Source organism: Lissotriton helveticus, chromosome 2_2 (genome assembly GCF_964261635.1).
Source record: "Lissotriton helveticus chromosome 2_2, aLisHel1.1, whole genome shotgun sequence".
NCBI classification, from domain to species: Eukaryota; Metazoa; Chordata; class Amphibia; order Caudata; family Salamandridae; genus Lissotriton; species Lissotriton helveticus.
Window position 1 is genome coordinate 223,319,117 of NC_136060.1, and position 19,988 is coordinate 223,339,104.

At 42.6% G+C, this 19,988-nt stretch overlaps 1 long non-coding RNA gene across 4 annotated transcripts in view; it reads left to right on the forward strand.

Moving 5' to 3' along the window:
• LOC144821785 (uncharacterized) overlaps positions 1 to 19,988 on the forward strand; it is an 82,825-nt gene that overhangs the window by 47,656 nt on the left and 15,181 nt on the right. For 2 of the 4 annotated variants that reach the window (XR_013608431.1, XR_013608434.1), the window contains exon 4: positions 12,905 to 12,954. The exons of the other annotated variants lie outside the window; for them this stretch is intronic. This is a non-coding gene — a long non-coding RNA (uncharacterized LOC144821785). The remainder of the gene's footprint in view (positions 1 to 12,904; positions 12,955 to 19,988) is intronic. 4 annotated transcript variants of the gene reach the window in all.

Consider the following 19,988-nt stretch of genomic DNA (forward strand, 5'->3'; position numbering starts at 1 on the left):
ATCTGCCAGACCAACAACGAGGGAAGCTCTTTTTCACACCTGGCAGCCAACGCTTTGAACAACCTCCCTCTGCACCTCAGGGGAGCTGACTAGATACTAGATGGATTCTTGGCACAACACTGACACAGATGCTATGTACATTTAGGTACATCCAGTTAGGGAGGCATCGTAGGAATACACACTTTTTATCATGTATTTTATGTACTTGTGTATATTCATGATTACTGCAAAATGATAGAACTGTACCAACCGTTTACTTTCATAGTACTTCTAATCATAATGGTTGTTGCAGCTCATCTATTCTACACTAGAATAACAACTGTTCAATAAATTCTTATTGACAAACACCCAGTATGTTTATTCTGTGTATCTCTGAGAAAAACTAAGTGAGCACACGTGACTGAGCGAAATGTAGTATATTGTTTCCACTATTTTGAGGGATCAGGGTTGTCATGTTCTGAGGATGCCAAAAACTATTATCTCCCAGATAAGCGGAGATTCTAGTGGCACTGTTATCTAGCTAATACAGACAGGTTAACATACCTGGTGGGGGTGGACGGAATCAGTCTGCGATCAATCCCACAGTTTATGTGATCCAAACACGCAGATCATGCATAGGTTATATAGAAACTACACAACAATGAGTCTCCATACTTGTCTTCTTTGTAATTACATGTGCATGTTTATTTACCAAAATAATACCTGTTGAGAATGAGATATCATTTTCTCAATGCAGCACCTGTTGTGTGGCTGAAAAATCAGAGCAGCCCGAGGCCCGAGCCTCGTGTCACTGATGTCTGGAACACCTGCCCAAACGCAACCCCTTCTTCGCAGCTGAAGAATCAACACATTGCCTGCTTTGCAGCAGTGAAATGGACACATGGTCTGCCTTGATGCCGCTACATTGACACAGTGTTTCTGGATTTTTGATGCATCGTACTTTGACGCTGTCTCTTCATCTATGTTGCCCAGCAGTAAGGAACCGGGCAGTTTATCCAGAGATAAAAATATAGTAAGAAGCCAATGCGTTACATCCCTTGGTAGTAAGGAACAGACAAATCACCTCCCCTGGGAGTAAGGAACCAATGCATCACTTTGCTTTTCCATTGCCTCACCTCCCCTGAGCCTGTTTCATCTTTGAAGTTTGATGAATCAAAGGTACTTTGTGATAAAAGAAATGCATCCATAGATTTCCATTGACTAAACTTTGAAAAGTTATATATTTAATTCTGCATGTTGGATTGTTTTGCTTTGATCTTGTTTTATTCAGAAAAATATTAGCTATATTTCTAAACTGGTGTGGACTCCTTTCGTAGTGTTTTAACTGCGTTACTGTGGGTGTATTACACATTACCTCTGAGATAAGCTTGACTGCTTGTGCCAAGCTACCAAGGAGGATAGCAGGGGTTATTTTAGGTGTGTGACTCTCTTACCCTGGCTAGAGTAAGGGTGCCTACTTGGACAGGTTACATACCACTGCCAACTAGACACCTCGTTTCCAACAAACATCCTTACACAATGAAGAACCAGCATACAACAACAAATGCCTGACCTTCCACCAACTGATCAGACATTGTTGATCCAATTTTCTCTCCCTCGCAGACACCCCACTGATCTGCCAGACCAACAACGAGGGAAGCTCTTTTTCACACCTGGCAGCCAACGCTTTGAACAACCTCCCTCTGCACCTCAGGGGAGCAGTGTCACTCCAGCAATTCAATAGGGAACTAAAAACCTGAATATTCGATTGATTATACCACCATGCAGCAGTCAACATCTCCTGCACCGTGAGTTTCTGCACTTTATAAATGTTGATTGATTGATTGGGACTTTCAGAACTATTTTATAACTGAAACAGAATGTCCTGATGGCCACGGACCAACAACAGCGAAGGCTCATGTAGGTAGTAGTAGAAGTATTAGTTGTAGTATTAGTCGGTGCATAGATTACTTTATGACATAGGCATAGGGCCTTAAACATGCACTATGTTTGCATTGGAGCCCATTGCAGAGAATTAAGATGAAGGGAGATTATGGATGGCATAGTTAAACCAAGAGCAGAGAGTGCTTCAGCCATATTCTAGATGTGCTGTAATTTAGAAACCTTATTTGCAAGCAGGTAATTGTAGAGGGAGATGCAGTAGTTAGGCCTAGATAAAATAAGTGCTTCTCAACAGTTTTCCTGAAATGTTCAAGCAGAGTGGATATGATCTTTTTAATTATGCATAATAAGAGAAACAGGAGGAGGTGAGTTTAGCAATATGAGTATTGGAAACAGCTGACTGCCGAAAATAACATCCATGTTACATGTGGAAGAGGTTGCTTTGAGAGGAGAACCACACCCCTCCCACTATGCCATTGATCAACAGAAAAAAAACACAATGTCAATTTATTCAGTGTTAAGTCACAAGGGGAAACAGTCCATTCAGTTAATTGGTGACTGCATACAGTTTTGCAGAGAATGCAGAGGAATGGTCTCCATCCAGCCTGAGAATCAGAGGTGTGTCATTAGTATTGGGATAGAACTTGAAGCCAAAGGTAAAGGATGAGAACTGCAAGAGGAGAGATGTACATATCAAACAGAGTTTGGTTCAGGACAGAGCCCCACAGGGCTCAAGAGCCAATGTCCCCGAGGGAGAACTGAATGGAGCTAGTTTGAAGACTTGGGATCAACCAATGAGGAAGGCTTCAAACCAGCTAAATTATGACCCAGATTTTCCTTTTTTAGAAAGAAGATCTATCAGGATGCACTGGGGGTATCATACTAAAAGCTCCTAAATTGTCCTGCCCCTTGATATATCTCCATAACAAAATTGTTGTCCCGATATTTTCATTTTTAACTTGTGCATTTATATCATTAGATAAGTAATTTAGCATTGGTAGACATTGCTAATCTGGGTCAACTTTTTTCTAGATGACATTTTTAAAAATTTCAGATGTGTTGCAGTGATGATATACAATTTTCAGGAACCATGAGACCATGATACTTCGTTATGGGGGCCAACTAGTCTTATAGACACAGAAAACAACTCAGAGCAACTCCTACACCATTTTCCAAAATGGTGGCTCTATAATGATGTGTTTTAGCCATTGTATTGACAACATATGTTGATATTGTCTTTGTTTCAGGTTTTCCAATGATTCAAATACGTAAACATGAGCAAAGCTGGTGGTGGCAGGGGATCCTTACCTCCTGACCGAGTGTTGGTAATTACAAAATTTAGGGACTCCTTCTACAAAGACAAATGTATCATATACAAACTAATCTGGACGAAAAGTTAACATCAACTGTGGCTGGCTAGAGGAGAGTTTGAGATGCTGCCTGAAGAATGTGGCCAAACGGCTAGGGTGGTCAACCTCAGAGCTGGGGAATCGGGTTCCAGTCTCGGCAGGGACGCTCAGCATTCTGTGATTCTGGGCAAATCACTTAGGGCCTTATTCATGAAGGCCTTGCGCCCAGGGTGCGTCACTTTTAAAATAGGAAAAAGTGACGCATCGGCGGCGCAAGGCCTTAAAAAATAAGGCCCTTAATCTCCCCATCCCTAACAAAAATGAATGTGTGTCCGTATGTAACATAACTGGTACTCATGTAAAGTGCTTCGATACCTCCGGGTCTAGTTAGCGCAATATAAAACAACAACAAAAAACTTTAAAAAAAAGAAGATAAAGGGCCCGCTGTAGGTAGGCAAATACCGATCGGTAACGGCCGAAATTCGGTAATTTTGGCCGTTACCGACCGGTATTTGGAAAATGAGATGTAGGGCCATCTAAAATACAGATTTGGTAATTTTACAGATTTGGTAATTTTACAGATTCGTTAAAATTACCGATACAGTAACATTACCGAATCTGTATTATGAGATGTAGGTAGCACTGTAATCAGTGCTACAGAGCTTTAAGAATTTGTTATTTACCACCAACTAGAAGCTGGTGGTAAATAATGAAAAGCCTTGAAAAATAATTTTTTTTGCTTTTCAAACTCTGCCATGTTGCAGACATACATGCCCTTAGGGCATGTATGTCTGCAACATGTGCACCCATACACGATTGAGGGGTGCAACAGGGTGTCAAAGTGACACCCTGCCACCCTTCAATGTTTTCCCCAATTACCGAATCGGTATTTACCGATTCGGTAATTGCCATTCATTCCTATGGGCCCCAGGCCCATAGGAATGAATGGCAATTACCGAATCGGTAAATACCGATTCGGTAATTACCGAATCTTACCGATTCGGTAATTTAAAAAGAGAAATTACCTACATCCCATTTACCTGCTCTTAAATACCGAATCTGTATGATTCGGTATTTAAGAGTAGGTAAATCAAGATTACCTACATCGGGCCCAAAATATTTTATCATTGTAACAACAAGTACTACAATTCGTATACAATGGAAAAAAGTCTGGAAAAACTGTCAAAAAGTTGTAGGAACCAGTGAATCACTAGAGTCTGAATCTTCTGAGAAAGTGATGACAACCAAACCCAATGCCCATCCACTTAGAAGATCGATGGCTACCCCTTCCCCACCTCTAACAACTGATCAGAAAGCAGAGGATCGTCAATGTGTTATCTGTGATTTAGTCAGAACAAGAGCCAATGGGATTGATGAAAGAACAAATAACAGTATGTGAGTCTCAAAGGGCAAACATGTTTATATCTGCAGCTAGTTCCTTCCAAGATTAAGTTTTCAGCAGAGGAGCTGATCTGAACATCAAGATGAATGTATTTGCAGTGGATAGGATGCCCACACAAACGGCATGCGTGCATACATTAGAAAATATGAATGTACAATGTGCTCCCAGCAGCCACGTATCAGCCAGTCTTCAGTTAAGTTTACACTCTTTGAAAAAGCAAATGAAGTTTTAAAGCCACCCTTGAGTGCTGGCTATGGGTTCACACTCAGTGAGATCAGAGAAATATTGAAATATTTATGAAACTGTTTTGATCCATAATAATTCAACTAAGATTTTTCTGGTGAGAATGCACAATTACTAAAATAGTTTTTTTGTCAGTCTAAATGAGCCACTTATGGTGTTCTCAGCTGGTTTGACTCATGAAGTTTTTGCTGCCAAAATAAGATCACAGGATGTAGTAAACTCAGTAGGAACCATTTTAAGGTAACAATATTGCCTGATGTTGCTGCAAAGCAAAACTGTTACAAACTAACGTTCTTGAGTTTGAAACAGAAGCAGACAACATTGATGATGACTTGGAATATATAAGCGAAGAAGTGGAAGACAATACTATGAACTGACAGGCTTATGCTTTGCAAATGTACTGTCTTTACCAAATCATGTTTCATGAAGTACATCATGGCAAAAAGAAAACCTCCCTACACATAATGTCTACCCAAAAAATCAATGACAAGTCTTTCCTTTGCCTAGAACATCCAGCAACATGGTACTGCCATGGGGATTTTTCAAGACTGTACCAATGAAGTAGCTGCTTGAAAACAAGCTGTGTACGTTGTAGGAATAAATGAAGCTGCAAACTTATAACCCAAATACCTTGCCAATGTGTGCAAAACCACTACAAGCCATCAACAAATCCAGATCACCAGAAAGTTTCAAAGTGGCTGAGGACATGGATATTCATTCACCTGATACTGTGATCTACATAGCTGTTTTAACTGAATGTATCATATTGCTTATTTGGTGCGGATTGAAGGTTGAAGAAAAGCAAGGGCCTCATTTACAAGAAACTGATGCATCCTCATTGATGTGTCAATTTCCTTGCACCTGCACTAAATGTCCTTGGGACACCATGGATGCACTGTATTTACACTACAGGGCTCCATGGTTCAAGGTGTAACAGATGAGAGAAATTCTGACACATTTGTTGGCACGAAAGTGATGCATTGCTGGAGTTGGTCATAAAACTGACTCAACTCCAGCAATGCATCAGAAATCATAGGCGAGTCCCATTGTAAAAGCAGGATAACAATGCATGATAAGAATAACACTTCAGCCTGACAAAAACAATATCCGAATATCTACATACAGGTATGACTCCTATTTTGCCATTATCGACCTGCATATTTATCAGGATGATGGTATGAGCACATTAAAATAACAAATATATCTAAGCTCTCCAGTCACTTATTCTCTTATCAGTGAAAGCACTACCTGATGCAACACTGGAGATGTCCTAAAAGCATATTATACCAACTAGAGTTTCTCAGACTGTTCATAACTATGCAACATAAAGCATCAAATAAATAATAACACATTTTGCAAATTAATTTATGGGAGAAAGGGCATTATTAATTTGGGTGTATAGGAGTTAACAACAAGTAGTACATTCACTAATCAGTTGGTTCCAGGAATGGTTTCAGCAATGAAAACCTGAGCTCAATCTCTGGTGGCTATGGCACCGAACAGGCAGGTTTAGCTTATAGAAAATGCATTAAGGAGTACCAAACTAGTGAAAAAGTAAAACAATCAATGCAATGAAAATCCCACTCCAATTTTCAAAAACATTGCAAAATGTAATAATTATAATTAAACCATAATGACAACAAAAATCAAATAAAGACCGAGGACCCAGAGATAAGAATTGGTACATTTTAAAAAAAACTTGACTTTTTAAAGCACCATTGAAATGTACTGTTCGCTGGTGACTGATTTCAGGCTGAGAGCAGAGGAGGGCAGGTCAGATGTGCTAAGCCTGGAGATTTGACCTGTGAACCTAGGGCCTGATTTATAGTTCTGCGAATTGGTTAAGCCATCACACAAGTGACAGATATCCCTTCTGACATATTATAAGTGGCATAGGATGCACCAGAAACAGCAGGATTCTTATTCAGGCTTTCCTAACTTTAAAGTATGAAAATGAAAATAAATGAAAAACTAAAGAATAATATGTCCATGGGAATATTTTCTATCATGGTTGCATTTCTGTGAAATGTTTAGATTAACTCTACTTTGAAGGATTACCAGGTCAGAGGTTGTGCACATGTATCTGTTGTTTATTTCTCCCCCTTTAAACATATAAAGTATATTCGGGAGTACCCTCATTATAAACTTTCCTAATAGGACAGCCAGAGCCTGGCACCGTGAAATTAGCTTTTCAGGGCTTGTCACAGTATGAACATGATGACATTACATTTCTACATGCCCTGATTTTAAATACCATGAAGCCCACTTTGTGGGTTAAAAGGACTAAATAGGGGTGACTCAATAATATTTTAAACTGAGGATTTTGCCCTGTCAGAAAATGGGAATTTTGAGAGGTCGGACAGCAAAATTAAACTGCTTCAGTCATGCAACCATGGTCATTCCTATGCCATGTATTTCTTTGCCATACTAGTGGATTGCACAATAAGTGCTGTGGTTGGCGAGAAATATTTAATTTCCCATGCCTTGGGTGTTTTTCTGCAGTATATGAAATACATTTATAGAGAAAGTTACATATGTCAGTTAGATGTTTCTCAATTTTACAAGATTTCAGGAGTCAGTCAACAAGAAGGCCTGATGTTGTCTTAACATTTTTACATTATTGTTTGATGCCAGCAAAGCAAAACTGTTACAAACTAAAGTTCTTGAGTTCAGAACAGAAGCCACTGATGATGACATTGATGATGGCTTTGGAGATATGAGCAAAGAAGTGGAAGACCATCCCATGTACCGTCAGGCCTATGCCCGGTAAATGTACAGTCTTTACCAAATCATGTTTCATCAATTACATCATGGCGAAAAGAAAACTTTGCTACAGATGATGGCTGCCCAAACAATCTATGACAAGTGCAAAAGTAGAGAGCTAATCACTTCAATTAATAGGATTTGTGTATCAACAAGTTATAACAACATAGTACAGAGCAGGAACTTGTTATCAGCTCATGCTGTATAATCTTGTGAGTCCGACAGCACACCACTTCCAAGTCACTTTACCAGGTAAGGATTTACAATTGCTGCTCTTGATAACTTTGATTTTGAAGACAGCTTATGTTTGTCTGGAACATCCAGTAGACATGATGCTGCCATCGTGCTTTTTCAAGGCTATACCAATGAAGTAGCTTCTGGAAAACAAGCTGTGTCCGATGAAGGCATAAACAAATGAAGCTGCACTGAAGCCTGCTCAGCAGCAAGCAAGTGCAGAGAGTAAACCAAACCAGTTCCACCAGAACAAACAAAAATGCCATAACAGGACTTTAACAGAAAATAGTTATCAGTTTGAAAAATAATCAACGTAGTAAGAGGAAAAAAACAATCCTTCCATAGTATATTTTTGAAATAAGCCCTTATTTACCTTTTGTACCACTTTGTTCGCCATAAGTTAGCAGGGTATGCTCAGACGTGAGTCCCTTGCTCACTTTGCCACTGGATTCAAGCAAGCCGGGCTGAAGACGGCTGAAATGCCAGAAACCGGTCCTCGGAAGCTTGTTTCCGTTCCAGGGAAGGCATGGCTTGGCAGTTCGGGCTGGACTGTTCCCATGAGGCACAGGGTCAGACTGATTTGCATATGGCCATGTCTGAACTGGGGTGGCAGAGTGGGCTAAAGAACGGTGATGGATTAAACCCAGGTCTTTTGACTGGGTGTGAGCGTTTGATTGGTTCAGATGCTCCGTCCATCTCCACCCCCTTTTGTACCACTTTGTTCGCCATAAGTTGACAGGGTATGCTCAGACGTGAGTCCCTTGCTCACTTTGCCACTGGGTTCAAGCAAGCCGGGCTGAAGACGGCTGAAATGCCAGAAACCGGTCCTTGGAAGCTTGTTTGCAGTCCAGGGAAGGCATGGCTTGGTAGTTCGGGCTGGACTGTTCCCATGAGGCACAGGCTCAGACTGATTTGCATATGGCCATGTCTGAACTGGGGTGGCAGAGTGGGCTAAAGAACGGTGATGGATTAAACCTAGGTGTTTTGACTGGGTGTGAGTGTTTGATTGGTTCAGATGCTCCGTCCATCTCCACCTCCTTTTGTACCACTTTGTTCGCCATAAGTTGGCAGGGTATGCTCAGACGTGAGTCCCTTGCTCACTTTGCCACTGGATTCAAGCAAGCCGGGCTGAAGACGGCTGAAATGCCAGAAACCGGTCCTCGGAAGCTTGTTTCCGGTCCAGGGAAGGCATGGCTTGGCAGTTCGGGCTGGACTGTTCCCATGAGGCACAGGGTCAGACTGATTTGCATATGGCCATGTCTGAACTGGGGTGGCAGAGTGGGCTAAAGAACGGTGATGGATTAAACCCAGGTCTTTTGACTGGGTGTGAGTGTTTGATTGGTTCAGATGCTCCGTCCATCTCCACTCCCTTTTGTACCACTTTGTTCGCCATAAGTTGGCAGGGTATGCTCAGCCGTGAGTCCCTTGCTCACTTTGCCACTGGATTCAAGCAAGCCGGGCTGAAGACGGCTGAAATGCCAGAAACCGGTGCTCGGAAGCTTGTTTCCGGGCCAGGGAAGGCATGGCTTGGCAGTTCGGGCTGGACTGTTCCCATGAGGCACAGGGTCAGACTGATTTGCATATGGCCATGTCTGAACTGGGGTGGCAGAGTGGGCTAAAGAACGGTGATGGATTAAACCCAGGTCTTTTGACTGGGTGTGAGTGTTTGATTGGTTCAGATGCTCCGTCCATCTCCACTCCCTTTTGTACCACTTTGTTCGCCATAAGTTGGCAGGGTATGCTCAGCCGTGAGTCCCTTGCTCACTTTGCCACTGGATTCAAGCAAGCCGGGCTGAAGACGGCTGAAATGCCAGAAACCGGTGCTCGGAAGCTTGTTTCCGGGCCAGGGAAGGCATGGCTTGGCAGTTCGGGCTGGACTGTTCCCATGAGGCACAGGGTCAGACTGATTTGCATATGGCCATGTCTGAACTGGGGTGGCAGAGTGGGCTAAAGAACGGTGATGGATCAAACCCAGGTCTTTTGACTGGGTGTGAGTGTTTGATTGGTTCAGATGCTCCGTCCATCTCCACCCCCTTTTGTACCACTTTGTTCGCCATAAGTTGGCAGGGTATGCTCAGCCGTGAGTCCCTTGCTCACTTTGCCACTAGATTCAAGCAAGCCGGGCTGAAGACGGCTAAAATGCCAAAAAACGGTCCTCGAAAGCTTGTTTCCGGTCCAGGGAAGGCATGGCTTGGCAGTTCGGGCTGGACTGTTCCCATGTGGCACAGGGTCAGACTGATTTGCATATGGCCATGTCTGAACTGGGGTGGCAGAGTGGGCTAAAGAACGGTGTTGAATTAAACCCAGGTCTTTTGACTGGGTGTGAGTGTTTGATTGGTTCAGATGCTCCGTCCATCTCCACCTCCTTTTGTACCTCTTATGTAAATGAGGCACATTTTATCAACTATGTTTTGTTCGAGAAGTCATCTGCTTAAAGTCGTTTTTATCTTCCTGTAAGATTGTGTCTTCCTCATTATAGATGAGGCATTTATCCATTAAAGATGTTTAACATGATTTCATTATCTACGTTATACAATGGAAACTGACATAGTGAAACTTCTAGGGATTACATAATTCAATTTGCTCCAACCCATGCTTGATAGTTTAAAGAGAAATGCTGCCTATTTCCTTCAAGCCTGTCCCAGATTTGGGAATTTTGTTCTTTTGTGATGACCTGGGGAACCCTTCATGAAATTCATCATTCCACTAGCCAATGAAATTTAATGAGATTTAAAAATTCAAGCATGTATTTGTTGCTGTCATGAATGAGTATTGCCTAGGTGGGAATTGGTATGGTATGTTAGGACTTTTAATGAACTTTCAAATCTCTGCTTGTAATTGTTCCATTAACATATGTGGTGATGATTTCTGCAATTGTTTATGTGTTAACAGACGACTACATTTCACCTAATTACTTGACCTATTGAGTTTGCCCAAAGAGGAAATTAGATTAGCTTTTGGCTCAATAGAAAGCCTACGGAACAACTAAGCTGGTAAAACAGTCACTGGCTTTATTTAAATTGTATATCTGCCCCTCCTAGCCATGGATTTTAAAGTGATTCACAAATTGCATGTAATGGTATGTAAAGTAGTCCTACAGTAGTACTAATCATACTACAAAATACAAATCACAAAACATACAGTTGGAGACTTCTACCTATGCTTTGCTTGTCTTTTCTTTTGGGGGAACTCCGCAATGGTGGCGGAGATCTTTGAACACATTTGTATATGTTTTGGTAGTAAATGCGGGAACGATAACGGACTGGAAAATTTGGAATACGTATTACCAATGGGAGGGATTTAGAGAAACTGAAGGAGGGGTTTAGGGGGGACATGCTATTACAAAACAAACACCCAGAAATACCATTCAGTTCACATAATACACTTCTAAAATTCACAAAATACACTTCTTACACCTCTATGGCCATATGGGTGTTAATGTTGACTTTGAGTCGGTCAGGAACTACTGGCATTTATTGTAAACAATAATTAAATGAATTCAACATTTAAATATATATATATATAGCGGACACACACGTTGACATAGGTAGGATCTAGTTTCTGTAGGAAATGCAATTTTTTTGCTAATAACTTTGGTGCCATTTTTAAAGCTAGTGTGTCAGTCACTTCAGCTGCTCTATGGAAAGTTTCAGGGTGATCCATCAATGGGGATTCGAGAAATAGTGGGGGAGCCCAAAATGCATTTTAGCCATGCAATTTTCCATTGGGATTTTAGACACAACTAAAGCCTAAACTGCTGAATGGAATTATCTGCCAAGATCCTCTGCAGATCTGAGTGGATTCACAGATCCACACGAGAACAGGAAAGTTGTGGCCACCATTAGTGCATTGGGGTACAGTTCTTAGGGGGGAACAAACAGTGATAGAAGGGGTCAGGGTAGTGGTGCCCTAAGCCCAAGGGACTGATGGAGAGGCCTGTGGGGGACCCTGGGTAGGCAAGAAATTGTCCAAAGAATTTAGCGATCGAAATCCTGCCTGAATACTCAGAGATTTGGGTGAATGCAGGTGGATCTGCAAATCCAGACCCCAATAAAAAAAACACATACACTCACTCTCAGACCCACACACCTACTCACACATCCACTCACTCCAACACCCACACAGCCGCTCACATGCACATATAGCAACTTACACAACCATAAATTCACCCACACAGGCAGTGATACACTCATAGAAATTGCAATTGCATGTTTGTATTAAATGTGTAAAATTGTTTTAGTATTGAATGTGTGCAATATAACCAGCAGATCTCTTATTTGTCAGAAGATTCATAACAGATCCACGGATCCATAAAATTAAGTAAAAAAATAGAAAGACTTTATGCATTGCATGTAGAGAAGGGCTACATGATTTGCCTTACCCACATTTTTTAATTTTTAGTTTTAAAATATATAATAAGAATGAATGTGAGAATAAAATGTATTTCTAAACTTGTGAAAATGTATATTAGTAAAATTATTGGTAAAATCATAGTATAATGTATATTTAAAAAACCTGTGATATTATAGATAGGAGATAAATTATTAGAAGACCTTAGAAATTCACTGAAAAAAGAAAGGTTGCTGGGACGTTATAGATAGATTCAGATTTTATACACACAAAACCACAGAAATGTAGCAGTTAGAGTTTTAGTTATCTCAAGTAACTATAAATGGTGCCCTAAGGTAACTATAACTTGATCCCTCGCCATGCACTCCTAATTACCCAACATATTACTTAACTCGTTACATCTTCTATGGCATCATTGATATTATCAGTGAAACATATTCAGGGAAATGATTGCTGAGAAACCTGTGCATGGCAGGGCAAGAGTTATATTTACCCTAGGGCACCAGTTATAGTTACTTGAGATAAATACTTAAATTCATATCTTTTTTAAGTAACAGAGATGTAAGTTGAGGAGTTATTGTGCTGCAAAAATGTCTAAATAACTATTTTATAAAGATTTTCAATATATAAAATATATTTATAATACTAAACGTTATTACATTTCTCTATACTTTACTTTCAGGAGATATCATCTCAGTTTTGAAGTCTCCAACTAGGCGGAACATAAATTAGGTACATGCAGTGACTTCATAATTGTTACTATCATTGAAGGAGGCTTTAAACACTCATTGAAGAGGGTGTAGAAATGTAAATATACACAAAGGTATAAATCTCCAGTCAATAATGGTGATCAGACAAAAAATGGAAGTTATAAGTAGGACTAGTAGTAAATACACAGGTGAGAAAATAAGGATGTGCATATTTACTTTGTGAATTGAGCCCAATTCAAAACTCATTCATACTCATCTATCAATGTAGAGCTTCACCTGTAATATTTGACTAATGTTTATGAAAGTGTGAAATCAATTTGATGAGTTAAATGTGCATCAGAATAACTTAGTCCTCCTCTGTGTGTATGTTGATATTGTTGTTGATTGACAATGATAGCATTTTGAGACACTAAGGGGCCCCTGAGGATGGCAGTCGGAAAATCACCCCGACCGCCATGGAAGCGGAAAACAACCGCCTGCCGGGACTGTGGAAAAACCAGCAGTCAAATTAGGAACAACCGCCAAAAAAGACCGACCACAGTGGAAGCGGGCAAAGAAAAAAAAAAAACATCGCAGGCGGTGATGTCTAAAATCCAACTGCAGTGGTCAGAACGCAGCGGAGAATCTACAACCTGCCGCAAGCATACCAGAGACACCGGACAGGAAATTAGGATATCCCCGATGGTCCCACGGTACGATCTGCTGTTTGTGACCATCGCTGTTGCACACTTCAGAGAATGGGAGAGCCAACGGAAGAGCTGCAGCACAGTCACTGCAGCGGACGATCCATACAAAACATAGTGGACGATGCTAAAACCCCAGAATAATGCCAAACATTGCACAAATCAAAGTAGAAATGCCCCCCAAAGACACAAGAAACATCCCAATGAAACAAATACATGCCAAACTGAAACATACAATTCCCAGGACAACACCCACAACACATATGACAGCAAAACCCCATTTGGACACACCCACATAGCTGAGTATAACACCAGCCCCTTCACTGACCACAATCCTTTGCAACACCCCAGAAGAGAAGGGCACACATCGGATCTGATAGGAGAGGCAAAAGAACAAAGCACACTCAACACCACCACCACCACCACCAGACCAACACCAACAAGCCCCCAGCACATAACACACCTCACACACCAATAGCACATAAACCAACCAAACCCCTGCAACCACAAACACTTTGCACACCACACACGAATGAATGAATGAATGAAGGATTTATAGAGCGCATGGCTGCCCTTAGACTTCCCAGTGCTTGCCATTTGATACTGAACTTGGTCAGGTGGAACCCTACAGATATTGCATGAACAGCCATGTTTTAATTTTATTACGGAATTGTGGCTCCCCCTCTATTCGCCTCACTTCCAATGGTAGGGAGTTCCACAATTTAGGGGCCAAATGGGAGAAAGATCTTCCTCCCCATTTTTCCCTACAGACCTTGGTTTGAGTTAGCCTTTCTTCTGCGCTAGCGCAGCTGTCTCTTTGGAATGTAGAGCGAGATCAGATTTCTTATTTTTTTGGAGCCTTTTTTTTGTCGTGCTCTATGGGTAATGACCAAGGTCTTGAACTTTATTCTAGCCTGTACAGGGAGCCAGTTAAGTTTCTTCAGATGCATTTTCACTGATTCCTGTACTGGGATGTTGCACAGTAATCTTGCGGCTGCATTTTGGGCTATCTGCAGCTTCTGGATGACATATTTGGGTGCCCCTAGGAAGAGTGAATTTCCGTAATCCAGTCCCGATGTGACCAGCGAGTGGATCACTGTCTTCCTTAGTTTAGTGGTTATTCTGTCAAGAATTGTCTGTAGACTTCTAAGAAGCCCAAATCAAGTTGCAGTGACTTTATTGGCTTGTGAAGTCATGGACAGGTTTGTTTCTAGCCAGAACCCCAGGTTTTTCACTATCTGCTGGTGTAGGAGGTTTACCCAAACATACAGGCCCAGTTTATTATCGGTCTAGGTATTGCCTTGTTTCCGATAAGTAGCAGCTCAGTTTTTTCACAGTTTAGCTTTAGGCAGCTTGCCGTCATCCATTTCTTCACTTTAATCAGACATGATGACAGTCTCTCACCATCCCTGCAATTTTTAGGATCCAGGGAGATGATCAGCTGCGTATCGTCAGCATACGAGGTCATGGAGATATCAAATTCCAGTCCAATGTTGGCGAGTGGCTCCACATACACTTTAAAAGTGTTGGACTTAGGGATGAGCCCTGAGGACCTCCACATTTGAGTGACATAGTTTTCGAGCAAGTGTTATTTTCCTGTACTTGAAAAGAGCGTCCATCCAAAAATGAAGTTAGCTACTTAAGTGCCACTCCTTTTATTCCCTTATCCAACAGACTTCTACATAATATACGTATCGAAGGCTGCGCTCAAATCTAGCCAGAGCAATGCTGCAGGTTTTCCTCTATCTAGTGACTGTTTTAACTCCTCCACCACTATCAGCAGGCAAGATTCAGTGCTATGTTGTGTCCTGAACCCAATCTGGGAGTGGTGGAGGCAGTGGTTAGTCTCCAGAAATTCTGTCAAGCTCTTATTGACATGTTTTTCCAATAGCTTGCCAGCTTATGGCAGTAAGGAGATAGGGCGATAATGTTCTGGTAATGATTGGTCCACATTGGCTTTTTTTAGTAATGGTTTTATCACAGCATGTTTCCACCGTGGGACTATGCCAGTGTCTAGAGATTGATTCATAATTTTCCTTAGGGTAGGTATCACAGTTGGTGCTACTGATTTGAGGATATGGGGGGGGCTGGATCTAAGGGTTAGCCCGACTTCACTATATCTAATAGGGATTCTAGGTCCTTTGTTCCATATTGGGAAAATTAGTAATGACCTGTTGTAAGGGTGCCCCTATAAGTTCTTCCTCCTTCTCAGTTAGGTGGTCTATATCTGTTCGATAGCCACCGTAAATATCCGTCACCTTCGTGAGGAAGTATGAAACTAAGGTGTTACATCTGCCCTCTGAGGATTCGGGCAGACTACTATCGGTAGATGGTTTAGTCAGGGTTTTAATTATTGAAAACAGGACACCATGTCCTCACATAAAATGCCCAAATTCACAGAGAGTGAGTTGACAGTCATGGTAAATGAGATACTCAGAGTGGAACCACAACTGTTTGGTAGCCTGGTCCAACAGACACCATTAGCCACAAGCACACAAATGTGAGAGAGGATAATACAAAGGGTCAATGCAGTAGGGACCACCCCACGATCCAAGGAGGAGATCATGAAGTGGTGGCATGATCTGAAGAGGGTTGTCAAAGAGAGGAGGAGCAAGAACTGGGAGCTGGCTAACCGGACTGGTGGTGGCCCTCCATTCCCACTAAAAACATTCACACCATGGGAGGAGAAAGTGCTTACCATACTGCATCCAAAGAGTCTCACAGGAGTATCTTGGGGAGTGGAGGCTGGTAAGTACAAACAAATATTAACCAACACACTGATATGTACTGTCTTGCAAAACCAAAAACTCACACCTCCCAAGACAAATCCCATACATCTGCAACACACACCCACAAAAACCTGTCTCACAGATCCAACAGCCACTCACTATCATTTACCCTAAACGTAGCTACCAACATTACCATGGGAGCATGAGCAAAGGCAGCCTGCACCACTACTCCCACCATGCCCCCTGTCCCACACCCCAGCATGATGGAGCACTCCCCCACCCCACCTAGAAGCATGGGCCAGCCATCACACTACCCTCATCAAACTCACAGGTAGGAAGCCATCTTCTCTGAGAGGGCTGTCTGGGGGTGGGAGACCTGCACTACTACTCCCACCATGGCCCCTGGCCCACACTCCAGCAGGATAGAGCACTCCCTCCCACCCTCAAACAGTTGGAAGCCATTGCAGTGTTCACCCTCACCTAACAGGTAGGTAGCCATATTCCCTGGGAGGGCTGTTTGGAGAGGGAGTCCTGCACTACTACTCCAACCATGCCCCCTGGCCCACACCCCAGCAGGATGGAGTACTCCCTCACCCCACCCAGAAGCATGTGTCAGCTATCACACTACCCTCATCAAATACACAGGTAGGTAGCCATCTTCTCTGAGAGGGCTGTCTGGGGGTGGGAGGCCTGTACTACTACTCCCACCATGACCCCTGGCCCACACGCCAGCAGGATGGAGCACTCCCTTCCACCCACAAGCAGTTGGAAGCCATTGCAGTCTTTACCTTCACCTAACAGGTATGTAGCCATCTTCCCGGGGAGGGCTGTTTGGGGGTGGGAGGCCTGCACTACTACTCCCACCATGCCCCTGGGCCCACACTCCAGCAGGATGGGAATACTCCCCAATCCTACACAGAAGCATGTGTCAGCCATCACACTACCCTCATCAAAGTCACAGGTAGGTAGCCATCTTCTCTGGGAGGGCTGTCTGGGGGTAGGAGACCTGCACCACTACTCCCACTATGCCCCCTGGCCCACACCCCAGCAGGATAGAGCACTCCCTCCCACCCACAAGTAGTTTGAAGCCATTGCAGTGTTCACCTTCACCTAACAGGTAGGTATCCCGTATGTGCACCCACACATTTGTCACTAATGAAATGCTGCCATATGGCAACACCATCCCTCTCATTGCACAAAAAGGCACACCTACCCCACTTGGCACGCATAGTGTGCACACAGGTAAGAAAAGGGAACTGTCACAGATACCAAAGAGTCACACACCAATGTACATGCACAATAAAGACTGGGCACAACCATGCACAACACACACTGATGAGTGCATTGCCATGTGGACCAATCAGCAAGGACCATTTCAATTTTTAGGAAGCATGTGTGGGCTTATGATTCAAAATATGTACATGACATGAAAAAGTCATGCAGTACAATACAATGCCGAGTAAATGGCCAGATGTGACGTCTATCTAAACAAAAAGGAATCCACTCTGGTGGTGTCGGTGATCCCTACAGTGGTGGGGAGCATGTAGTGTTGTTTTAAATACCCCTCACACACCACCAGGCCCCTTGGTGTCATGCTTCATCATCGCGGTCTTCGCAAACCTCTACGGGACGCGGCGTGCTACGACTCACGGCTATGTAGGAGCACTGAAGGTGAACTATGTGTTGGTGTGTGGGAAGTGATTAAGTGTGAGTGGTGAGGTGGTGAAAAGTGATGGTTAAAAGATACCTGGCCCGTAGGAGAAAATAACAAAAACTTTTTATTAAGCCCTCGGCTGGTATCGTTAAAAAGGTGCAGGTGAGGTTGTTAGTTACTGGTTAGGGTACGTCAACCTCGAAAGTGCGTCGACATGTTTCGGAGTTAAAGAACTCCTTCTTCAGGACGAGGATATGCACAGTTATCCTCACCTTACTCACATGAAAATGTAGATGTCAAAGTGTGCTCTACAAAAAGTTAAAAGGTGAAATGTACCTAATCGTGTTTCAATGAATGGAGTCTGTTGCGCCCAATTGGCGTTAATATTACAGAACCTGTGAAAGAACAAAAAACAACATGAAGCGTGAATTCATATTCAGACACTAGTGTTTCAGAAAAACCTATGCTGATACATAGGAGGGTAATGATGAACCCAAAAATGGGGTCCAGGAACCCTGTAAAAAAGGGAAAAGGACATGGACAAACATATAGACAAGGACACACATTGATTAATATCATATAGTCTCCATTGGATTCCATAGGATTAGAAAATGGAATGAAAAACACATATTTTTATAAATGTACATTGCTTACTTATGGACAAAGACTAATTAGCCTCATGAGCCACTGCGTAGTATTGGGGGTTCTTTGGTTCGTGCTCAATCTAGCAACCTGTAGGATGTCAAAAGAGCTAGGTTTAAGGATCTGAGAAGCCAATTCCTAACAGAAATATAGATGTCTCTACTCCCCATCACCAAACTCACGGTTACTGCAAAGCCTGATCAGCTGTCTTCCCCTCAACGCAGCACCGACGGTATGTCGAGTCGTTCTCGTTGCCACGTACCTAAGGGACACTAAAACGGTCCTCCAGCTTCTACAAAACCAACCGTTTAATCCAGACTCGCAATTGTTGCTGAGCCTCGATGTGGAGAGCCTCTACACCAGCCTCCCACATGATAAAACCCTCCTAATCATCGAGGAGGTGCTCTATTCCAATTCTTGGAACTATCAAACCCCGCGAGGAGTAGTAATGTAGTGCATTTCCATAGCACTTACTAAGAACTTCTTTGAGTATGAGGGCACCTTGTATCTACAACGTCACGGAACTAGTATGGGGAGTACTTTCGCGCCGAGCCTGGCGGGCTGTACGTACACCATCTGGAAGCTACCAAGATCCTCCACCCCAATAATCCATTTAGGGGCAAAATCCGCACCTGGCGGCGTTACATTGATGACGTCCTGGTTATCTGGGAAGGGGATGGTCAATCTATCACAGATTTCATGCATTGGCTTAACACACAGAATGCCTTTCTGAAGTTTACCCACCAAGCGTCTAATGAGTCAATGGTGTTTCTGGATTTGAACATTTATCACGAGGCAGGGTCTCTGAAAACAGAGACACATTTCAAACCCACAGCGAGGAACTGCCTCCTCAGGTTTGACAGTTTCCATCCACGTCACCTGAGAGAAAATTTACCATACGGGCAGTTCCTACGTCTACGCCGCAATTGTAGCGACGTGGCAAAATACAAATCCAAAGACCTAAGTGAGAAACTGAAACAGAGACGATACCCTGACAGAGTCATTAAAAATGCAATGAAAAGGGCTCGTAACAACAACCGGGAAGCTCTGTTGGAAGACAACACTCCGAAAGAAAACACTAACAATAGAACAGTCTGTGTTACAACATACAGCTAAGGCTCCAACCAGGTCTCTAAGTTGGTGAATAAACACTGGCGCATTCTGACAAGTGGCACTCTGGATTTAGAGAAACCTCTGTTTGCCCACAAGAGAGGAAGAAATCTTAAAGACATCCTGGTTCATACTAGACCCCAAACCACTGTGATTCAACAAACTAGATTACAGGGATTACATGGACACCACCCTTGAGGTAATTGCAATAGTTGCCATTTGACTAAAAAAAGTTTGA